General features: G+C 37.2%; 1 long non-coding RNA gene across 2 annotated transcripts in view; it reads left to right on the top strand.

Annotated features, from left to right (window-relative positions):
* The window catches only part of LOC131995842 (uncharacterized), a 41,314-nt gene that overhangs the window by 8,393 nt on the left and 9,177 nt on the right, over window positions 1–23,744 (top strand). For both annotated transcript variants that reach the window (XR_009397648.1, XR_009397647.1), the window contains exons 3-4: window positions 1,984–2,060; window positions 2,126–2,343. This is a non-coding gene — a long non-coding RNA (uncharacterized LOC131995842). The remainder of the gene's footprint in view (window positions 1–1,983; window positions 2,061–2,125; window positions 2,344–23,744) is intronic.

The following is a 23,744-nucleotide window of genomic DNA, read 5'->3' as shown; positions in this document are numbered from 1 at the left end:
TACATATGGCACACGATTCAGAGATGCTGCTTTTAAACCTTTTCTTGTTGAAGCCGTTTCTGTAGGGAAGAAGAGCCTCATTGTACGAAGTGATGCTAATGCACATCACCAGATATGGGAAAGTTCGAATGTCAAGGAAAGGGTTGAACTGCTTATCGAATATTATTATAAGTTGCAATCTGACGATTTGTAATAAAGTGGATAAATCGACCTTTTGTACCAGAAACACCTTTTTATCGGAAGATATAACCACAACAATATGCGACTGGGAAGTATTGGATGGCCACAGCTTCTCTGATCATCGTTGTATTAGTTTCAGCCTCGGAGAAAATATTGCAGAAGTGGTCCCTCGGATAAACAGAAGAAAAGCGGATTGGGATTAAATTTCGGCACAAATCCTGCGCGTCTATCCTTTCTATACCAGGAAAGGAAGTGGTAACAGCGCAGGATATAGAAATAATGTTCAAGCGGATCACAAGGCTGAGCTAAGAAAATATAAGGGCGAGCTAAGAAAGGCTTGCCCAACTCCTGGGTAGAATTCTGCAGCTCCGTGGAGGATACATTTGAGTCCTCTAGACTAAGGAAGAATCTATCCTCGAGACCTATTAGTGTGGGGTATATTCAGAAGTTAAAGAATGTATGGACAATGTTTAGTGAGGAAATACAAGAGCTACTCGGGATACCAAAATCGACTTTCGATTAGTCGACTTTTTATGTAAAAATCGAAAAGTCGAAATCGACTTCATTGATTAAAATGTCGACTTGTCGATTTTGAAGTCAAATAGTCAAAAAAAGCTTCACAGAGATACAAGTTTTGCTTTGCTTATGTTGCTGCTAAGTATGAATTGTTTTTGCTACGATTCACCGCTCTTTGGTTTATTCTTGTTGCCATAAATATTTTTTGTTTAATTGAATAGTTACTCAAAACATTTAAACGTTATTTAAACGGAAGGTAGAACTTGGTAATAGCATAATATGCTTGGATCGATTTGATGATCTTCGGCAGCAGTATTCAGATGGTAATAAAATTCGTGCCATATCCAAGCAAAATTTTAGGGATTTCGTCCTTATACGTATAAAATTCAGCTTAATAGTTTTATGCTTATGGAATTTTGGCACAAATGTATCTTTTATGATTTATGTTCGAGACTGGACTTCAGATTTGAAATTGTATTTTATGTCCGAGATTAAAAATCTTAAGGCTATAAAATGGGAATGTGTTCCATATGAGTCCAACTTTGGGTGTGGGTCCCATGCTAACGTACCCACAATTTTCGGTATTTTTGCTCTGAAACCCACATTTTTGTTGCAATTTGTCTATAATTTCGCAAGGGACATTTTCTCGTCATGGTAAAAGTATACTCCAACCTATGGGCGAATCATACGATATTTTATAGCAGCTCTTATATAAGGGTACATTTCACAGAGATTTTTGTACAAAATTTAGCGAAGATTAGATGGAATTTAGAATAGATAGATTCCGATTTGGTGAAGACGGTCTGTTTTAATGTTTAATTTCATTTTTGAAAAATAGTTTTTGATAATGCCGAATGCATAAAATCGGATAGAATAGAGATAATATTATGTTCCTTTGGGGTTTTTTAAAGGATGCAATAAAATGTGATGTTCTGCATGTTTTAACAGTCAAAGTAAAACTAATTGAAAGTCGCCTAGGTTATATAGACCATTTCATGCTTTCATTCTAATAAAAAAGGGGAAAGTAAACGGATATGTGGAAACTTTTGCAATAAGTCATATTGGCATAAAATAGCGGGTTGGTTTCGATATAAAAATATGCAAATTTTGCATTTTAAATTCTTTCTAATAACTCCCCTTTACGAGGGTTGCCTTTCATATGTGGGAATAAGAGAACACAAAAACAAATATTAATCATCCAAAATCTCTTAAATGTTTTTCAAACCTTTGAACTCTGATGAGGTATCTCCAAAACATGCATTCTGAACGCATCAACCGCTTCTTCAGGTATCGAAAAACGTTGACCTCTCCTTTTTTTACGCACCCGGCGGATGGCTCATCAAATTGATGTTTTGATGTTAAGGGTAAGTCAACTGCAACCTCGCTTCACGAACTAGTTGCCTATATACAGAATTTTTTCGTTTTCAAGGAATATATAATGGAAGCATTCCTTGACAATGAGGATGATTTCAATTATGTAAAACCGATGTGCTGAAACGAGCTGAAGTTTCTGGGTGTCAACACTAACATTAAAAAGTTTATTAATAACTTATTTACTAAAAGATGAATTACGGCATGCTTTGGATATGTGGATTTAAAAGATGGGTCAGAAGAGGAACTCCCCAAGTACTGTCTCCTCTACTTTAAGTAAGTAATTCCGTGCAGCTTACAAAATCCCTACCACGCTCCTTAGTTGGTTCATGTCTGGTATTGAGTCCTCCTTAAGTGCCGGTGTCTGTTAGCCGCGAATGCCGAACAATGACATAGGAAATACTCCAATGTCTCATCATCTTCCCCATATGCTGTTACTTGCGCTCCGATTTTGAGTAAGTGAGCTTGTTATCCAGGGTGCTGATACCGAAAGCTTTACTGACCTTCTGCTTATTTCCTTTCAGTAGTAGCCTTGTCTTCTCACAATCCGGATCTCCCCGTAGGATTTTCGTCGTCCTACCGACGGTTTCGCTATTGCATAGTATTTCATGCGCATTCGTCGTCCACTTTCTTAACTCGGACTGCGTCGAATCGAAATGTTTCGAGTTAGCCAAGTTTATTGACGGCATTCCTATGGCTTTCACTGCCAAATGGTCGGCCCTTTCGTTCCCCTTACGCCATTAAGGCCCGGCACCCAAACGATGAGATCGTGCCATCCTCAGACAATACCATCTTCAGATCATGCCGTCCTTATGGTCAGTTTACTGTCCGTAAAAATGGTCAAACTCGTCGTCCTCGCGTTATCACCATACTAACTCACGCATTCCGTGATTGCCGGGATCTCTGCCTGCAGGACTGTAAGGTGGTCAGACAGTCTAAAACATATCTCAGTCTCTGGGTTCTCAATGTAGACCCCAAGACCCACTCTGTCCTCTATTTTTAATCCGTCTGTGTAAATGATCTCCCAGATGGCCATACCAGGGTTTCATCGATCCAAGACTGTGCCGCACCCGAACTCAAGTGTCGTCTCAGGAATCTGATCGGAAACCTTTACCATTCCTTCCAGGTTTCCTATCGTCACCTCGATTATATTGTGATGGTATGATCTGCTCCTCAATTCATTCTCCAATCGCCTTAAGTCTCATAGCCGCAGTGGCTGCCTCACACTTAATCTGTATACCTATTGATCGGATATTTAGAATAGTTGCACTTTTTCTCCATAGCAGTCCACCAAACTACTGAGGCGTAAGTAAGTATTGGTCTAATCACGCTCCTGTAGAGACAGTGAACTATCCTCGGATTCCGGCCCCATTTCAAGCCTACGGCCCGTTTACATAGTGCCCAACATCTGTGAGCCTTTTTAGTACGCTCCAGAATGTGATACTTCCATTTAAGTTTCCTGTCCAAGATCACACCTAAATATTTGATCTTGTCAGATATCGATATTGTTCTGTTGAGGAAACGTCGTGCATTAAATTGGCCCATAAATTGGCTTCAGTCTTCTCTGCATAGCTGGTTCGGATCTTTAGCTCTTGGAAGTATTATAACATCGTCTGCATAGCAGTCATTTATGGTGGTCACCCACAGGAGTGACGATAAAATGTCCCCCTGTGGGGTGCTTTGCGCCACTTTCTCCATTATATTTATGTCATGGGACCTACAATGTATCCATCTGTTCCTTTGCATATGGTTTTTCCAGTTTTAAGGACCCGGTGCACTCGTTGCATACCGTCAATGTGAATGGATACCGCCAGTGTGTACGTTTTCGCATCGAAGAATTCTTCTATTTTAAGCATAGGCATGCTGTTAGTATTTTATCAGTTTTCTGGATGACATACTCCTTATTATAGTATCAACAATACGTGATGTGGCTTTGAGTAGAAAGGACGTAAGGCATATAGCTCTGTAGGCCTTTAGTGTCGCATAACTTGCCTTGTCAGGCTTCGGTATAAATACCACCCTTGCATCCTGTCAGATTTCCTTTTCCGAAAAGAACATGTACCTTCGAAAGACCCTACTAGTGCAGTCGTATTCCTGTTGAGATTGTCGTCAATATCTCCCAGTAGCGGAAAGAGGCGAAACACATGCATACGCATATGCCTGCAAAGCCAGTCACCAATACTTCCACACAAATGTAAACACTATTTCAAAATAACATTGTATGTCTTTGACACCATGTCATGCACCTCCCATTGCTGGATATACGCCTGCTGAAGGGCCTGCAAAATATGTCCATTTACGAGTCCTACAAAAACAGTGTTTTGGGCTGGCCTGCAACAACACCAATTAAATAAGGCCTGCTCTTAAAGTCGTTTTTTCAGCAAAAATGGGATATTTGTATGACCTAAAAAAAGCAAAAAATAGAAAGAACTATTTTTTTAATTATTATTTTCATGTGTTAATTATTATTTTCACACCGCTTCAAAATTTTTTTGAAGTCCACTTTTTGCTGCCGGAAAGAGGCGAAACACATGCATACGCATATGCCTGCAAAGCCAGTCACCAATACTTCCACACAAATGTAAACACTATTTCAAAATAACATTGTATGTCTTTGACACCATGTCATGCACCTCCCATTGCTGGATATACGCCTGCTGAAGGGCCTGCAAAATATGTCCATTTACGAGTCCTACAAAAACAGTGTTTTGGGCTGGCCTGCAACAACACCAATTAAATAAGGCCTGCTCTTAAAGTCGTTTTTTCAGCAAAAATGGGATATTTGTATGACCTAAAAAAAGCAAAAAATAGAAAGAACTATTTTTTTAATTATTATTTTCATGTGTTAATTATTATTTTCACACCGCTTCAAAATTTTTTTGAAGTCCACTTTTTGCTGCCAGCATGATTTGAACTCAGGTCCGCTCAAATGCAAAGTGCATACCCTAGCAACTCAGCCACCACACAATTAATGTAATGAACTGCAAAAGGTTTACTTTAACTTAACAACAAAATTGTAGAAGACAACATACCCCTTCATTGCAGTTTACAGGCAGACGTAGGTGCATGCATTACGGCAAGGGTAAGAGTTTTATTTTTTCTTTAAAATAATTTTAGAAAATTCGATGCAATTTTTTATGTGTTTCTCATTTAACAATTTTTTTAAAAGTAATTTGTACACTTTCTTTAAATTTTTATTTGTTTGTTTTTTTATTCTTTTTTATTCACTATGTCATTGTCAAAATATATAAAAGAGTAGCGAGACTGACTGACTGGTCGTCACCCCGCACAAACGGCTATAGGTAGAATCATGAAATGTTGGTATTGGATCTAGGCACAGAATAAGACTGGATTTGGTGATATTCATATGTTTAGGTACTAAAAAGAACCAAAAAGTACGAAATTGTGTGTTTTTACACAGCACAAAGGATAGGTCTAGAATTATGATTTTGGGCTCAAATTTAGGAGCGTTTCGAAAAAATGAGATTTGGTGGCAAATATTTTCCAAAATAGTACTGGAGTACGTTTAGTACCGCAATTGGTACTATTTGGTACTTTCTTTGTAAATTGAGCTAGAGTTCTGAATTTTGGAACTTAGGTACACCATGGTAAACTTAATTGGATGACAAGAAGAGTTTTTGGAAATTTGTACATTTACATTTTGGTACATTTACATTTGTACCAAAAATGCACATACATTTTGTGCATTTTTGGTATTTTTTTAGTACCTAAACAGCTTTGTACAGTGCGAATAGATAGAGCTAGAATTTAGAAATTCGTCTTAAAAGACATCTGCTGAAAATTAAAAATTGGATAAATAGTACTGGTAGAGGGAGCAAACGTATGTTTAGTACCGCAATTGGTACCATTCGGTACGGGCGGCTTGAAGATTTGTTTTTAATTCGTGCCTTTAAGTTCTAAAACATGCAAAATGGTAATTTCCTAACAGAGTGATCTTAAGCACTCAAAATTGGGATACAGTTATATCTTGACGAAGCGGACCGTCGGGATGCTAATTGTAAATAAATACATCCATGAAAATAGCAATTGTAATGTTTGTATGTTTTTTTTTTTTTTTTTTTTTTTTTTTTTTAGAATGAATTTTATTTATTTCATATTAGATAAACAAATTGATATTAGATAAACAAATTTTACATTTCATTATAAATTACGTCCCACGAAGCATTATATGTTGCAGACCTGTGTAAAATGTCAGCCAATTCGAATAAGAATTGCGCCCTTTGGGCGCTCAAGAAGTAAAATAGAGAAATCGATTTATATGGGAGCTGTATCAGGCTATAGACCGTTTCAGACCATAATAAACACGTATGTTGATGGTCATGAGAGGATCCGTCGTACAAAATTATAGGCAAATCGGATAATAATTGCGACCTCAAGAAGATCCCAGATAGGTTTATATGGCAGCTATAGCTGGTTATGAACCGATTTAAACCTTATTCGGCACAGTTGTTGAAAATCATAATAACATACTTCATGCAAAATTTCAGCCAAATCGAATAAGAATTGCGCCCTCTAGAAGTCAAGTCCCCAGGTCGGTTTATATGACAACTATATCAGGTTTTAGACCGATTTGAACCATACTTGGCACAGTTGTTGGAAGTTATAGCAAAACACGTCGTGCAAAATTTCATTCCAATCGGATAAGAATTGCGCACTCTAGAGCCTAAAGAAGTCAAGACCCAAGATCGGTTTATATGGCAGCTATATCAGGTTATGGACCGATTTCAACCATACTTGACGCAGTTGATGAAAGTCCTAGCGAAACACGTCGTGCAAAATTTCATTCATTTCATAACCACCCGGACGGACATGTTTACCGATTGGTACAACATGGGTATCAAATGAAAGGTATTGAAGAGAAGCGAACGGGTTTGTTGTACAAATTTCCCGCTAAAAGTTTGGGGCGGTCCCTCACCTCCAAAAAATACCAACAGGACACTTTCACGGCTTTGGGTAATATTGGTATCAAATGAAGGTATTTTAAAGTAGAGTACAAATCTGACATGAAAATTTATTCCTTGGTGTCTGAGGTGCCACATAGTTTTGGAATGCTCACAGCCCACTTTTGTGACCATCTATCATTCGCTGTAGTTCGGGCCTGGTCCTGAAAACTTACCTTACATGTCAATGGAGGCATACCCACAGACTCCAGTATCCCTGGAATGTGTAGGGTAGTTCCTAGTCTCGCAAGCTCGTCCGCTTTACAATTTCCTGGGATATCTCTGTGGCCCGGCACCCAGAACAGGTGAATTTCGAACTGTTCAGCCATCTCGTTGACATCTGCGATAGTCGAGAACGGTTTTTGTGTTCAGAAATACGTTCTCCAGGGATTTAATGGCTGCCTGGCTGTATGAGTAGATATTTATGCCAATCGTCGTTATGATATTATATCTTAAACATTCCACCACTTCCTTGATTGCAAGGATTTCCGCTTGATACACACTGCAGTGGTCGGTAACCTTTTCGACATGACCAGTTCTAGATCTTTAGAGCACACACCAAAGCCCACCTGGTCGTTTAGTTTGGAACCATCCGTATGGAAGTCTATGTAACTTTCATTTTTTTATTTAATTATTCATTTATTCACTATTAAAAACTTAAAAGTTGTACATTTTGGTCTTAACTTAAATTCCCACGAAACCATTCGGTTTGTCTGCAGGATGAGATCTTAGCCAAGCTGTAGTATTTATATTTTTAATATTTCTAATTTATTTTTAGTGTGATAGCAAGTGCTTCTTGACCACGTTCATTCTTATTGCATTACTAGCTGACCCGGGCCCGCTCCACTGTGCCTTCTTTCACTTTATATGGAACAAAAGTTTCCTTGGAATATTTGTTTTCGAGAATAAAAGATCTTTTAGTGAAATACCATGCTACGAAAATAGTATATCGCTTGACTAACAGTTTAACAATATAAGTGCCTTTATGTGGATCCCATGTGATCTTTATTGGTCTACGAATTTAAGTTTGGATGTAAGGTGATGTCTGATTTAGTGGTGTTTTCGGGGGAGAGGTGGTCCCCCAGATACTTGGCCCTGAAAAATATCAGCATCGTGCTCTTGTATCAAATACCATTTATTTAAACCCCATATTGCCATTGGCTGAAGAGGAGTTTACAGGATGAGGCGTTCCCCAAACACATGGCCCCAAAAGAGGTTATCAAATTCGTTTTCTAATCTCAAATACATTTCATTTGAGCCACATATTGGCATGGTTGAAAACATTTTTCCCTTTGGGGGTGTTTTGGGAAAAGGGTGATACCCTTACTACATGGTCCAACACCTTTATTTGAGCCCCATATAGCGATGGTCACTAAAAAAATTGATGATTGTGGGGTATTTTGGGAAAGGGGTAGACCCCCAGAAAATTGGTCCCGAAAGTGGGTATCAATTCTTGTTCCACCTCCCAATACCTTTCATTTAAGCCCCACATTGTCATGGTCGCTAAATATGCCCGATTTAGAGTTGTTTGGGCTGGCCTGCAACAACACCAATTAAATAAGGCCTGCTCTTAAAGTCGTTTTTTCAGCAAAAATGGGATATTTGTATGACCTAAAAAAAGCAAAAAATAGAAAGAACTATTTTTTTAATTATTATTTTCATGTGTTAATTATTATTTTCACACCGCTTCAAAATTTTTTTGAAGTCCACTTTTTGCTGCCAGCATGATTTGAACTCAGGTCCGCTCAAATGCAAAGTGCATACCCTAGCAACTCAGCCACCACACAATTAATGTAATGAACTGCAAAAGGTTTACTTTAACTTAACAACAAAATTGTAGAAGACAACATACCCCTTCATTGCAGTTTACAGGCAGACGTAGGTGCATGCATTACGGCAAGGGTAAGAGTTTTATTTTTTCTTTAAAATAATTTTAGAAAATTCGATGCAATTTTTTATGTGTTTCTCATTTAACAATTTTTTTAAAAGTAATTTGTACACTTTCTTTAAATTTTTATTTGTTTGTTTTTTTATTCTTTTTTATTCACTATGTCATTGTCAAAATATATAAAAGAGTAGCGAGACTGACTGACTGGTCGTCACCCCGCACAAACGGCTATAGGTAGAATCATGAAATGTTGGTATTGGATCTAGGCACAGAATAAGACTGGATTTGGTGATATTCATATGTTTAGGTACTAAAAAGAACCAAAAAGTACGAAATTGTGTGTTTTTACACAGCACAAAGGATAGGTCTAGAATTATGATTTTGGGCTCAAATTTAGGAGCGTTTCGAAAAAATGAGATTTGGTGGCAAATATTTTCCAAAATAGTACTGGAGTACGTTTAGTACCGCAATTGGTACTATTTGGTACTTTCTTTGTAAATTGAGCTAGAGTTCTGAATTTTGGAACTTAGGTACACCATGGTAAACTTAATTGGATGACAAGAAGAGTTTTTGGAAATTTGTACATTTACATTTTGGTACATTTACATTTGTACCAAAAATGCACATACATTTTGTGCATTTTTGGTATTTTTTTAGTACCTAAACAGCTTTGTACAGTGCGAATAGATAGAGCTAGAATTTAGAAATTCGTCTTAAAAGACATCTGCTGAAAATTAAAAATTGGATAAATAGTACTGGTAGAGGGAGCAAACGTATGTTTAGTACCGCAATTGGTACCATTCGGTACGGGCGGCTTGAAGATTTGTTTTTAATTCGTGCCTTTAAGTTCTAAAACATACAAAATGGTAATTTCCTAACAGAGTGATCTTAAGCACATCCATGAAAATAGCAATTGTAATGTTTGTATGTTTTTTTTTTTTTTTTTTTTTTTTTTTTTTTTTAGAATGAATTTTATTTATTTCATATTAGATAAACAAATTGATATTAGATAAACAAATTTTACATTTCATTATAAATTACGTCCCACGAAGCATTAAATAGCTTGTTTGTGAGAATAAGTTAAGATCTGTGATGTTATTACATAGGTTGGCCAAATTGCCTGTATACTTCATTGTTTTTGGTTAATTATTTAAGTAATATTCTTTGATTAATTTGGTTCTAATATTGTAATTTCTTTCCTTGGTTATATTTGTTGGAATTTCGTTGATGATAGTAGGTAGTGTCACAGATAGTGAGTATTTGCCATAATCGTTCTTGAATTTCGGCACCATATATTTGCCTTCGATTTTTCTTCGTGTATTTTGGTTGTGATTTATTTTCTTCGCTAAACTGCCATCATCCATGAATTCTCTAACTACAGTGATGCAATAGATTTCCTTTATATTTAGTATTCCCAGATTTTGAAAGATTGGCTTTATTGAGTTTGTATTGATTTGTTGTGTTTTGTTTTGCATTTTTTTGTTTATGAGTTAGACTATCCTGGTTTGCGCTGTTTGAATGAGCCTGCAACATCTCGCATTCCCCCATGCTGTGACCCCATGACGAAGATGTGACTCGACTAATGAAAAATAGGCCTGTTTTATCACATGATATGGAGCACAGTTACCGAGATGATATAGTGCGTAGGCTGATTGTCGTAGTTTCTTTTGCAGATGCTGTATATGTACTTTCCATTTAAAACCGTCGTCCAAATGAACTCCAAGGTATTTATAGGTTTCCACTAGCTCGAGTTCTGTACTGCATTTGCCATTGCACTTGTCATGTAAGCTAACTGCATTGCAATTTTTATGTAGACATTCTGTGTCGTGATATATGATATGGATATTTGATTTTGGTATACTTTTTGGTCTGATGTGCATTACTTTGGTTTTAGATGAGTTTATGATTAAGCCGCTATCGTGACACCATCTAGTGATTATATCCAGCTCGTTTTGCAGCGTTTTTATTGCAGTATTCAATGACTTGTTGCATACTACAATGGCTGTATCGTCTGCGTATGTAAACGCGGTGCTGTTTTTAAGTTGACGTACCATCTCATTTGAGTAGATGATGTACAGGATTGGACCAAGTTTCGAACCTTGTGGTACACCGTATGGAGCATTCAACATACTACTGCTTGTGTTACTTATTTTAACACAAAACGATCTGGATGAGAGGTAGTCTGCAAACCACCTTAATGTGAGTCCTCTGATACCGCTCCTTTCGAGCATTTCTATCAATTTATCATGAGGAAATGTGTCAAAGGCCTTGCTAAAGTCGATGAATAACGCTAAGCAATTGTTGTTTTGGTCCAGTGATTCATTGATGTGATTAGAGAAGAAACCCAGGAGTTGGTTTATATTTTTTCCTTTTTGGAACCCATACTGCTGTTTGTTTATGATGTTGTATTTCTTTAAAAAACTGTTTAGTCTTCTTACAATGATTTCCTCTAATACTTTTTCAACGACTGGTAGAATAGCTATCGGTCGATAGTTATTGTAATCTGTTTTTTCGCCGCTCTTAAAAATTGGTCTTATAATGGATTGTTTCATTATGTTTGGTATGGACGATTCACTAATACTTCCATTAATAAGTTTTATTATTATTGGTGTTAACAAATTGGCATGGTTTTTTAAGTCCACTGCTCGTATATTATCTATTTCTGCACTTTTTCTTATATTCAAGGTCTTCAGTATGTTATTAATTTCTTCTTCAGTCGCGTATTCTATATAAAGTGAGTTGTTGATTATATTTTCCGCGTTTGCACTTAATGTGGTTATTGAGCATGAGTGTACTATTTTTAGAACATTTTCATTGAATTTTAGGGCAAAGTTTTCGGTTATATCTTTTAGTGATTCATCTTTAAAGTTTCTTTTTATTGTATCATTTAAGTTTTCCGTCTTTTTACCGGTGATTTTATTGATGATTTGCCAAGTACCTCGTATATTGTTTCGATTTATTAAAAATTGGCGATAATAATAATCATTTTTAGCTTTGGTTATTGTTTTATTTAGTTTATTATTGAAATTTTTGTATATTTTTTCGTTTATTTTGTTGTTTTTGTTTTTTGTCCATTTTTTATATAAATGGTTTTTTATACTACAACATTTTAATATATGCTCATTGAGCCAAGGGTGTGGATTTCTTTTTTTATGTTTTGTTTGTTGGCTTGTTGAATTTGTATGGATATCATTGAATGTTTTGTAGATATTGTTGAACAGTTCATTTGTATTATTGGATGAAATGATTATTCGTTCCCAGTCTGTGTCATTTATTTGTTGGTTGACTTTGGAGATGTTAATCGTAGAAGTTTCGTTTGTCTGTCTGTCTTGTGTGTGATTCAATGACGATTTTGTTTCGTCAACGCTTCCAAATATTGCAAAATGATCCGATATATCTATTCTAATTATTGCTGCATAAGCTTGAACAAATTGTTTATCCCACCTTGCGAATAAATGGTCAATACATGTCATTGATTGATTGCTATTGTCTTCTCTGGTAACTTCGTTTATCATACACTGTAAGCCATAGGATTTTTTTTTTTTTTTTTTTTTTTTTTTTTTTTTTTTTTTTTTTTTTTTTTTAAGCAAATTTATTGAATAGGTATCATGCTTAAAGTAATACTACAACTAGTCTCTAATTACAAAGTGACTAACTAGTAGTTTTGATGCAGACGTACTAAAAAATAATTGGGTAATTAGATTAACCTAATACAAAATATTTGAATTAAGATAATTTATTTCTATTACGTAATATGCTATCTATCTTCTATCCTGTGAAGCGTGTTAACAAATCATGGGGTTTGAATCGTTGCAGTCTTCTGAATTGATTCGAATAATCGAGCAGCTTTAGGGCCTCAGGGTTAGTATGTTGCTGGAGCCGCATTGCATGTTTCTGAGCATGGTTAGAGATTTCCTCTTTTACAGTTTTCATTTTAAGATCTCGATGTAAGTCACTATTTCGGACAAACCATGGTGCATTGACAGCTGATCTCATTGCTTTATTTTGGAACCTTTGTATTTTTTCTATATTACTGTTTGAAGCACATCCCCAAAGTTGTATGCCATATTGCCACAGAGGTTTTAGCGTCTGTTTGTAGATCAGAAGTTTGTTGTCCGTTGATAAGACTGAGTTTCTTCCAATTAGCCAGCTTAAGTTACGGTATTTTATATCTAGCTCATCCCTCTTTTTATTAATATGATCTTTCCATGTTAACTTTGAATCTAGGGTAAATCCTAAGTACTTTGCGGAGTTTGCTACTGGTATTTGCTCAGAGTTTAAGTATAATGGTGTATTTCTAGTGTGTACCTTGGAAAAATCCACGTGAACTGATTTATTACTATTTAGTTTTAGTCCCCACTCTTTGGTCCAATTAGATATATTGTTTAAGGCAGATTGCAAGCAAGTTATTGATTCTTTTGAGCTTGAACCTGAAGACATCAAGACCGTATCATCAGCAAAAGTTCCTATGAAACAGTTTTCGTTTAGAGGCATATCATAAGTATAGATAAGATATAAAATAGGGCCTAGGATACTGCCCTGTGGGACTCCTGAGAGTATGGGGTGCAGTTCGGAATATTCATTTTCGTACCGTACCCTGTAGTATCGATCTCTCAGATACGATGTGAGGATATCGCTATAATTTTCAGGAAGCAGCATTCTGAGTTTGTTTATAAGTCCATTATGCCAGACGCCGTCAAACGCTTGAGAGATATCTAAAAATACAGCTGAACAAACCTTCTTATTTTCGAATGCCTTTTCAATGGTATCGGTAACTCTGTGAACCTGTTCAATAGTAGAGTGCTTCTTTCGGAATCCAAATTGGTGATTGGGTATTATATGCCTTGTCGAGACAATAGACTCCAGCCTTTTGCAGAAAAGCTTTTCGAAAAGTTTTCCAATTACCGGAAGAAGAGATATTGGTCTGTATGATTTGGGGTCATGCGGATTTTTCCCTGGCTTTTGTACCATCACTATTTCGGCAACTTTCCAACAGGTTGGTATGTATTTATGTGTTAAAACAGCATTCATAATAGTCGTTAATCTAACAAAGCCATGGTAAGGTAATTGTTTTAAGACATCTCCTTTTATAAGATCGAATCCTCCAGACTTTTTGTTTTTTAATTGTTGCACTGCATTCCATACTTCTTTAATTGTAATTTTTTCAAATGGTTCAAAGGAAGTATCTCGATAAGAATTATTGTTATTGTTGGTAATTATTGGTGACGGATTTGAAAAGGTAGATCTTAAAACGTGGGCGAATGTATTTGCTTTTTCGATATCGCTTTTTGCCCATTGGCCGTTATGATTTAAAATTGCAACTTTTTGTTGTGTTGGTCTATGTTTATTCTTTGCAGCTTTCCATAGGGAGTAATTAGAATAGATGGTTGGATTTAAATTTGCCAAGTAATTGTGAAAGGTTTGATTGTTGTGTTTTTTTGTCAATCTGCTCAGGTTTTTTGTAGCACAGTTTAACCTTCTTTTGTCCCGTGGCGATCGTGTTATTTGCCATTTTTTCCTTAATTTTCTTTTCTCTTTTATTTTATTTAAAATATATTGGGGGTATGCCGTTGCACCTTGGGGGATAATTACCTTCGGTGTACTATTCCAAGCAGCTAATTGAATTATTTTTGTGAAAACGTCTACTTCTTCTTCGATGTCTTCCTTGCTATTAATGGGTGAATGCTTAACTGAGTTCGTAATGAGATGTTTAAAATAGTCCCAGTCTGTATACTTATTAGTTAAGACGGCGCAGGATTGTATAACATTAGGTTGGCTCGAATACGTCAGATAAATCGGAGAGTGATCAGAACTTAGTTCATGACCTTCTTCTATTATAAGTTTGGTTCGTTCGATTTTTCTAGTTACAAAAAAATCGATCACGTCAGGAATTTTCGAGATATCTGTGGGCCAATAAGTAGGTTTGCCAGTTGAAATTACTGCACAACCCGTATGCTGCAGTGCACGGTAGAGTTCTTTGCCCTTAGGCGTAGTTAGTCTAGAGCCCCACTGGATATTCTTCGCATTGAAGTCACCTCCCATCATAAACTTATGTTTGTGTGCGTTAATAAGTTCTTCATACTGTTTGGATTTTATGTTGTGCCTCGGTGGACTATATACAGATGTTATAGATAACGGAGATTTGTCTACTATAATTGTAACCGTTGTAGCTTGAAATTCCTGTACACCTATCTTATTTTCGAGCCAATGCTCGATCGAGCTTTTAACAATGACCGCGCTCCCTCCTCTTGAGTTATTACTGGGGTGAACTGTGTGGTATATATCATAATTTTTTAACTTTAGGTAGGAGTCTTTGACAAAGTGTGTTTCGCTTATAAGACACACGTCGATATTTTTTTCTATTAATAAGAATTCTAATTCGTTTTTATGCCTCAGTAGACCGTTTGCATTCCATTGCATCACTTTTAACATTGATAACATTACGTTTGTATAAGTGTACCAAAGAAATTTTCTTCTAGTATGCTTAAACGCATGTCTAATGATTTATTGAAGGATTCAATGGCTTCTAATTTAGACAAGATTTTGCTAAGTGTGTTTTCGTAATTGGGCTTACTTGCGTTTGCTTGCTGTGTACTATTTAATTTCGTTGCTGCAGAGTATGATTGACTTGGACGTTGTTGTTGCGGTTGAATTCTTTGTGGAATTGATACTGTATTGGCGGAAGTGCACGGGATTGCTTGTGAGAGATTTTCGACTGGCTGAGGTTGCAGGGTTTTCTGTAATTTCTGTTTATGGTTGCGCAGTTTTTGTAGTTCTTTAGCTACGATACAGCCTCTATAGCTTGCCGGATGTTGCTCACCGCAGTTACAACATTTAGGAAGGAACACAGTAGGTTTTTCGCAGTTTTTTGTTTCATGTTTGCCGGCACATCTGGCACATCTAGGTTGTTTCGAGCAATAATTCTTCGTATGGTTGTAACCTTGACAGTTCTTACATTGTGGGATGTGTTTTGGTAATTTTATTGTTTCAATTTTAACAACAGTATTTAAAATATGTTTTATTTTATAAATACTATCTAAGTTTTCAGTAGGATCAAAACTTAGGATAAAAATATCTAGCGGATCTTTTGTGTAGAAGTGGGTCTTATTGAAAGCATTCAAAATTTTGAAACCTTGAGCTTTCAAGTCCGAAATAATTTCGATGGGGTCGCATGTATGGTGTAGATTCTTTGCAATAACGCGAATAGGTCTTTCATGCTTATTTTCAAAGGAATGCCATGGAATATTAGCCTCATTGAGGGCTTTTGTGACTTCTCTGTAGTCATTGACTTCAAAGGTAGATATTTTTTGGGAGTGTTTGTTTATTTGCTTTGCAATGAAGCCTTTCACTGCTTTAGGTTTAATTATATTACGAAGTTCTCCGAAATTTTCGACAGCACTTACTATAATAGGTGGTGGGCGAAGTGGCCTTGTGGGGGGCCTTGGCTCGGCGGTTTCCGCATTCTCTGGTGTTTTAGCAGGCATCTCTTGGACTGCTGGTGTAGTAGAGACTTCATCGTCAGTTTGCTGTGTCAGGGTATTGGACCTTTTCTGGCTCTTCTTCTTTTTCTTGAGGATCCATTCAGTTTCCCTCGCTAATTCCTCCTCGTCCGTTAGGTACACGGTTGGCTGGACAACATTATTTTCGGCATGGACGCCTGTATTTTCGCTAGAATCTTCCATATTTATTACATCTTCATTGATAGAGAGGTTCTGGTTTGCTGTTTGAATTTCCGCAAACTGTGCTCTTAGGGATACATTTTCCTGGTGGAGTTGATTACAAACATTCTCCAGTGTTTTAACTTTTTCCAAGAGCTCTACATTAATTTGCTCGAGCTCTTTAAGTTTAGAAACTCTGAAACAGCTAATGCTATTTCTTGGAGTGGCGGAGGACGAAGTGTCCTCCATTTCCCCTATTACTTTCAAAATAACTGCCAAATACTTTGGTGGTTATATATGGCAATGCTGTTCATTGTATCATATGGTAAACTGTGATACGAACTTGGCAGCACTGTCGTTGCCCCTATTATGGGAGACACGAACAGATGATTTGTTTTGTGCTGAATATAATTGTCTGTCCCTGTTGTTTATCGTAAAAATATATATTTACTTTTGCCAATAGTTTTCTGTTTTGTGACAAAATGTTTTATATATTGTAAATTATTCACGACACACCAGGTGCACAACTTCACGTCCAGGTAATCACCCGCGGCGCGAACTAATTGTGATTGGGTGTTAAGTGATCTAACAATTCAGGTTTGTGGTAAAAAACTTGAAAAAAGCAGGAGCACGGTAAAACGAGTACGAACGTGAATAACACTTGAAATAAGCCATAGGATGATAGGATATTTAAGTAGTTGCTTGTAGTATTATTGTTTTTCTTTATATCAATATTTACATCACCCGTAATTATTAATTTATTCTGTCTATTAATTCCATGTAAGAGTTTTTCTAATTCTTGTAAAAATGTTTTAACCTTCTTATTAGGTGGCCGATATATTGGTATGATTGTGGTTTTATTACTCTTTGTTGTTGTAATATTAATTTGTGTTACTTCTGCCGATTCCATTTTGATTTGTATTTCTTTATATAGTATATCACTTCGTATATATATTGCAGTTCCACCACCTTTTCCTTCCCTGTTTCGGAATATTGCATTGAAACCATCGATTAAATAATATTGATTTTCATCATCACAAATATTTGTTTCAGTTAATATTATTATTTGAACTTTATTGATTATTTTCCATATATTGGTTATGAAAGCCAGAAAATTTTTCCTTAATGACCTAATATTTAGATGTATCAACGACATACTATAATTCAGATATTTCGTGTCCATGTCGTTAAAACTATTTAATATTTCCTCAGTATAATTCATTTCAATTTCTTTATAATTTCAGATATATTTATTTCAAGATTTTATTTATTAGTGCTTTGTTGTGGCTAGGGTTGTTACTAGTCTCTGTAGATAGTCTTTTTTTTTTGTTTAAATTTGGAAGCTTTTTCTTTTATAAACTTTACGATATATACACATATGTTTTTACTTTAATTTGCCGCAGTTATATTTTCAATATCGGATGTATTTTTTATTATAGTGAAGGAGGAATTTTCATTTTTACGAGCATAGATATTCCCATTTTTTACCCACACATAATTCCATTTAGATTCTTTGGCTTTCATTTTCGCCAGCCACAAGAGTCGTTTATTATGCTCAGTTAGTTCATCATTTACATAGTAAATGGTGTTGTTTTCCTCAAATTTTGTTTCTTCGTCTAAATCTACAGAGTCCAGTTCCATAAAAATTGAATGTTGTTCGTTTAAGCACATAAATATACGAATATCAGAATATCTTCTAGTCACTCAACACATACTGTCAAAGTGTAACTGTATCCCGAATTTCAGTGCACCAGCTCAATACATAAGAAACGTGTTATTTTGCACGTTTTAGTACCTAAATGTAAATATTAAAAAAATCTTCTAGTTGCCCACAATATACTGTCAAGGTGTAACTGCATCTCAAATTTTAGAGCTTTAGCCCACTGTGCAAAAGAAATTAATTGAACGAATTTCAAAAAATCTTCTATTTTGAAACGGTTATCTTAGTTATAAGACTAGTTTTGAAACTATTGAATTACCATAAGAGTTGTCACTCGGGAAATTTCCCTTTAATAAAATTACCAGTACTGACATGTTCAGTACTTTTATTTATAATATCCGACCCATGGTGGCAACCGAACTAGCATCGATTTAGCACTGAATTCTCTAATAAAAATTATAACCTGAAATCTTGAAATAGAGCCTCTTTTATTTCACTGGTAATTTGCGACTCCTTTCACACCTCGTGATTGAGTAAATTTTGGTAATAGCCTTTATTGGAACGTGAAACTACAGCATGAAAGGAGCACAACTGTTAATGGTTTAATATTCCAACCTACTTGAATATTATAACCTTAGCCACATCTTACCATTGTAATCAATCCAGCTTGTGTAATGAAACAATTACCCACAAGTCTGTATTTACAAAATCCTCAGATTTAGACGTGGAATTTCTCGCGAAGATCAGGGGATTTTACAACCTATATGTACGATTTTCAAAAAAGTCTTCTAGTCGCCCATTATATGCTTTCAAGGTACAAATTACACCACAATTAGTAAGTTTGCTTCCACTTCTGGTGCAATTTCTAACGACATATCGTATTTTTGTCAAGACTGATTATTCGTATCAAGTTGTTTAATTCTAGCTGCCCCCGCTCGCTGTAGGCAAAGATAATCTATTTCGTATTATTTAGCACTTTTTGACACCTATGTGTACGAATAGAACATTTTGTCACACATCACGATCCGCCTAGTTTGGGTGCCGGGCCATAGCGGAATAAGGGGGATTGAATTAGCAATCGATTTGGCAGTGAAGGCCAGAGGACTGCTGTCAATAAACTTGTTTACCCGATGCCTTTCGGGTCGACGCAGGATACATAGGATTACGAGCTCACTTATGCAAAATCAGTGCGGCAAGTGATAACATGTGTAGGGCATGTGGGGCAGATGATGAAACGTTGGAGCATTTCCTATATCATTGCCCGGCTTTCGCTGCTAACAGACACTGGCACTTGGGTGAGGAAACAATATCAGACATAAACCAATTAGGGGCCTTGGTATGGAAAACAATTAAGGATTTTGCAAGTATTACGGAATTCCTGACTTAAATTTTCTTTTTCGAGGTTACTTTTTAGCATTTAGAACGCCCCTACGGAAAAGGTGTAGTCAATTGCCTCAAACATTCCGGTCCTAAACTGGAGAATAAGTTACCTGTTCAGGACATATCCTACAGGGAATAAAAAGTTTCGATGGTCATAACTTATGATTCTTTATTAGTTGTTAAAAAGTCGCTTAATTATTGTTAATAATTGTTTATCCGTTAAACATATTTCCTTACTAATGTTATCTTGTAAAGTATACTCATCCTTTTCGAACTGTCGCAGGACCTGTCCTACGGTGTTAGAATGATGGCAATTCGTCACCTTGAGCGACAAAAGTAATAAGTTTTTTCCATGTAAGAAAACGAGAACTGGGATCGCTCCCTATAATCAGAGGACTTATCCCGTGACAGGTTTGGGACCTATCCCATTTCCCGTAGGGGCACAAGAAGCCAATAACTGGATTAGGTGTATGTCCATAGTGGCATAGGGCAGATGAATATCCGCATCCTCTTTTCAACCTAACCAATCACCCATCATATTTTTCCTAGTTGTACCTACATGCCAAATTTCAGACTGTAGCTCCATCTGTAAAGAAGGTACCAAATAGTATCAATTTTGGTACCAAAATGTTAAAATTTTAAAGAGATCATTTAGACATCTAACATATTTTGCCTAGTTGTCTCTACACACCAAATTTCAGACCTCTAGCTCAATCTTAAAAAAAGTACCAAATGGTACCAAATTTAAATTTTGGTAAAAAAAATTTTCGAGTTGTGAATAGATCATTTAGTCACTATCACTCTATATCAATTTACAAAGAAAGTACCAAATAGTACCAATTGCAGCACTAAACGTATTATTGCTTCCAATTCCGGTACTACTTTGGAAGATTTTTGTCACTTAAGCTTATGTTTTCAAGAGCTTTTTAAATCAGCCCAAAATCATTCTCGCAGCACTTTTCGTTTTCACTGCACAAACATGCACCGCTTCGTACTATATTGGTATTATTTAGTACCTTAACGAATGAATATCGCCAAACTCAATCTTATTCCGTGTCTACGATCTGAGACTAACATTCGTACAAAATTTCATAGTTCTAGCTGTAGTCTTTAAGGCTATGCAGTGATCAGTCAGTCAGTAAATCACGCGTGGGCTTTATATATAGAGGAGAAGAGAATATTAAAATTAATGGTCATTGGATCATTTTGAGCTCAAATTGAGGCATGTTTACTGCCACATTTTAAAAAATGGAGGAGCAGTACTTTTCGCATCATTTTGAGCCGATAAGCAGGCATATTAAAACAACATTTTTGAGAAGTTGTGTGGGTAGGTGTAAGAGCATTTTGGGCCAAGGGAAAAAGTCGAAAATATGTGTTATAGCATGCATATTATGAGAAGTTGTGACGGATATGTGATTTCGCCACTAAGCTTCTATGCGTGGACAATCTAAATTATTTTTGTCCAGTTGTTTTTTAACTTATTACGGAATCTTATCGTACTCGGCGCTGGCCGTGCTATTTTAAACCTAATGAAGCAATGGTCAGAAAAAGAGTACTTCATGGAGACCATCCAACCCTGAATCTCATCGATTCGATCATTTTGTGACATCTAAAACCTCTTGCCTAGTCCTAATAACAAAGGTGTCGGTGTTACCAATATTAAGTGTTATGAGTTCATTAGTATTCAAGAACTCTGCCAGGGCTTGGCCCCGCTTATTAGTGTTGGTACTACCCCACGAACTGTGGTGAGAGTTCGCATCGCACCCTATTAATACCTCGTTTCCTGTCTGATTTGCTTTTTTTACCAGCCGTTGCAGTTCCGACGTAGGTGACGGTGAGTCGAAAGGCAGATTAAGTGACGCCCGGTAATGCTCCACCGTCTCCCTGTCTCATCACTGTTCCATCTGACGTTGACAACTCTGGGGAAAACATATAATAGAAACATTTATGACAAATAGCTCGGGTCCTCGGTCGAGTATCAGTTTTAGCATAGAATAATTGGTAGCTGATATGGTTAAGTTCAGAAATTTTGTTCCGGATCATCCATGCCTCCTGAATAATGGCAATAGAGTCTTGCCCTTGCTGATTTTCTCCATCAGAACCTGCGTATCGTCGCGCTTCATTGGGGGTTTATGTGGATGACCTCAATCATTGTTCCTCCATTAAATGGACTTTTTGGGAGAGGGCTGCATGCCTAGGAATAATTGGAGTGGGATAGTCAATGGACTGTCATCAGTATACTCCCATGCCCTTGAGGAATTTCCTGGGTCTCCTTCAGTTTGTGACGATGCAGGCTGGTATCGGGGCCGATTCAGACTTATTGCCTTCGGTGGTGGCGTTCCATTGAAATGTAACGTTGTGCACTGAAAAAGATTGATGAGATCTGGCCAAGTGCATTACTAGATATAGTCAAGAAGCAGGATATTCCTTCTCGACGAATGGCGCATGCATGGAATCAGGAGACGACTCAGCAGTTTTTGCTAAACATTTGCCTGAGGAACTATTTACCACATCGCTAAAGTCTGGCGGATTGCAGGAAAATAAAAAATCCCACAATCGCAATCGAGGCAGGAGGGGAAGGCATTGAAACGGGACCCGACAAGCAGCAGCTAGTGAAGCATCTAAGGAGGAATCGTCCACACCGCAAGTGTTCAGTGTCCTGAGGAAGAGTGGTTCCACTGCTTTCTCACCTGCCCCTGGATGGATCATGACAAGATCTAACCAATTTTGTGAGGGTGAACCCCTGGCGGAATCAGAAAACGAGGCTAACAGAATAGTGGTGGTAGTTCTGAATCCTGACTATGGTCCGGTTTCTACAGATAAATCTCCTCCGTTGTAAGGCCGCTTCGGCGGCACTATGACAGGAATATTTGACGTGGTTCTTATCCAGGAACCATAAGTGTGTGGAGGAATGGTTCGTGGACTAAGAATTCCGGGATTTAAACCACTCAAGGGTACGGGAATAGGAAACACAGAGCCTGTAATCCTGCAAAGAGTATTACGAAGACTCTGAATGACTCGTTCGTGTCAGCATGTCCTAGTGCCAAGCCATGGGACAAACAGCGACTGCCATGGTAGACCCGAGAGCTGGTTGGTCTAAGGAAGGACTGCAGAAAACTCTTCAACAGAGCGAAAGCCACAAGAGAAACACACACGAGTGGGACATCTATAAGGCTGAGCTAATAAAATAAGAAGTAAGCTGAGAAAGGCTCAGAACAAATCCTGGGTAGAATTCTGCAGCTCCGTGGAGGATACATCTGAGGCCTTTAGGCGTAGGTAGATTCTGTCCTCGAGACCCATTGCGGTGGGGTATATTCAGAAGTCAGGGAATGTAAGGACAATGTCTAATGAGGAAGCAGTAGAACTACTCGTTGATACACATTTCCCCGGGAAATTCTCCAACGGACAAGGTGGCGCCAGAAGGGGTTGTCACTGATATGCATTCGTCGGAGGTTATTAGGAAAATTGTGTCTGATTGACTGTTTCCTTGGCATAGTGAGATATACTCTGCTTGTATCAAATGCAAATGTTGCCCATGAACATTCCACTAAGGAACAGCGGCAAACTTCTGACATATCAATGAGTGCAGTCCGATTCGAGTTTAAGCTCAATGATAAGGGACCTCCTTAGTATAGCCGAGTCCGAACGGCGTGCCGCAGTGCGACACCTTTTTTGGAGAGAAGTTTTACATGGCATAGTATCTCACAAATGAAATTTTTTTCTGTTGGTCTCGCCAGGATTCGATCCCATGCGTTCAGCGTCATAGGCGGACATGCTAACCTCTGCGCTACGGTGGCCTCTCCTTGTATCAGTATATCATATATACCTGTGCTATGGAGGGACACAAAGGTCACTTTCATTCCTTATCTATAAAAACCTTACCACATCCTATTGGCGGAAAACTATTGAGAGCTTGATAGAAACTTATCTTAGGGTAAAGATCCCTGGAGATCGCCTATCGCGTCATCCACTGAAACAGCCCTTCACAACCTAGTCGGCTACATAGGGGTTCTCCCGCTGCCAAGGAATATATAATGGTAGCATTTCTTGATATTGAAGGTGCTTTTAATAATGTAAAACCGATGTGAATCATGAAGGAGTTGGAGTTTCTAGGCATCAACTCTACCGTA

Source organism: Stomoxys calcitrans, chromosome 3, assembly GCF_963082655.1.
Source record: "Stomoxys calcitrans chromosome 3, idStoCalc2.1, whole genome shotgun sequence".
Lineage (NCBI taxonomy): Eukaryota > Metazoa > Arthropoda > Insecta > Diptera > Muscidae > Stomoxys > Stomoxys calcitrans.
The sequence above is the reverse complement of the archived record's forward strand: the minus strand, read 5'-3'. Positions and strand labels throughout refer to the sequence as shown.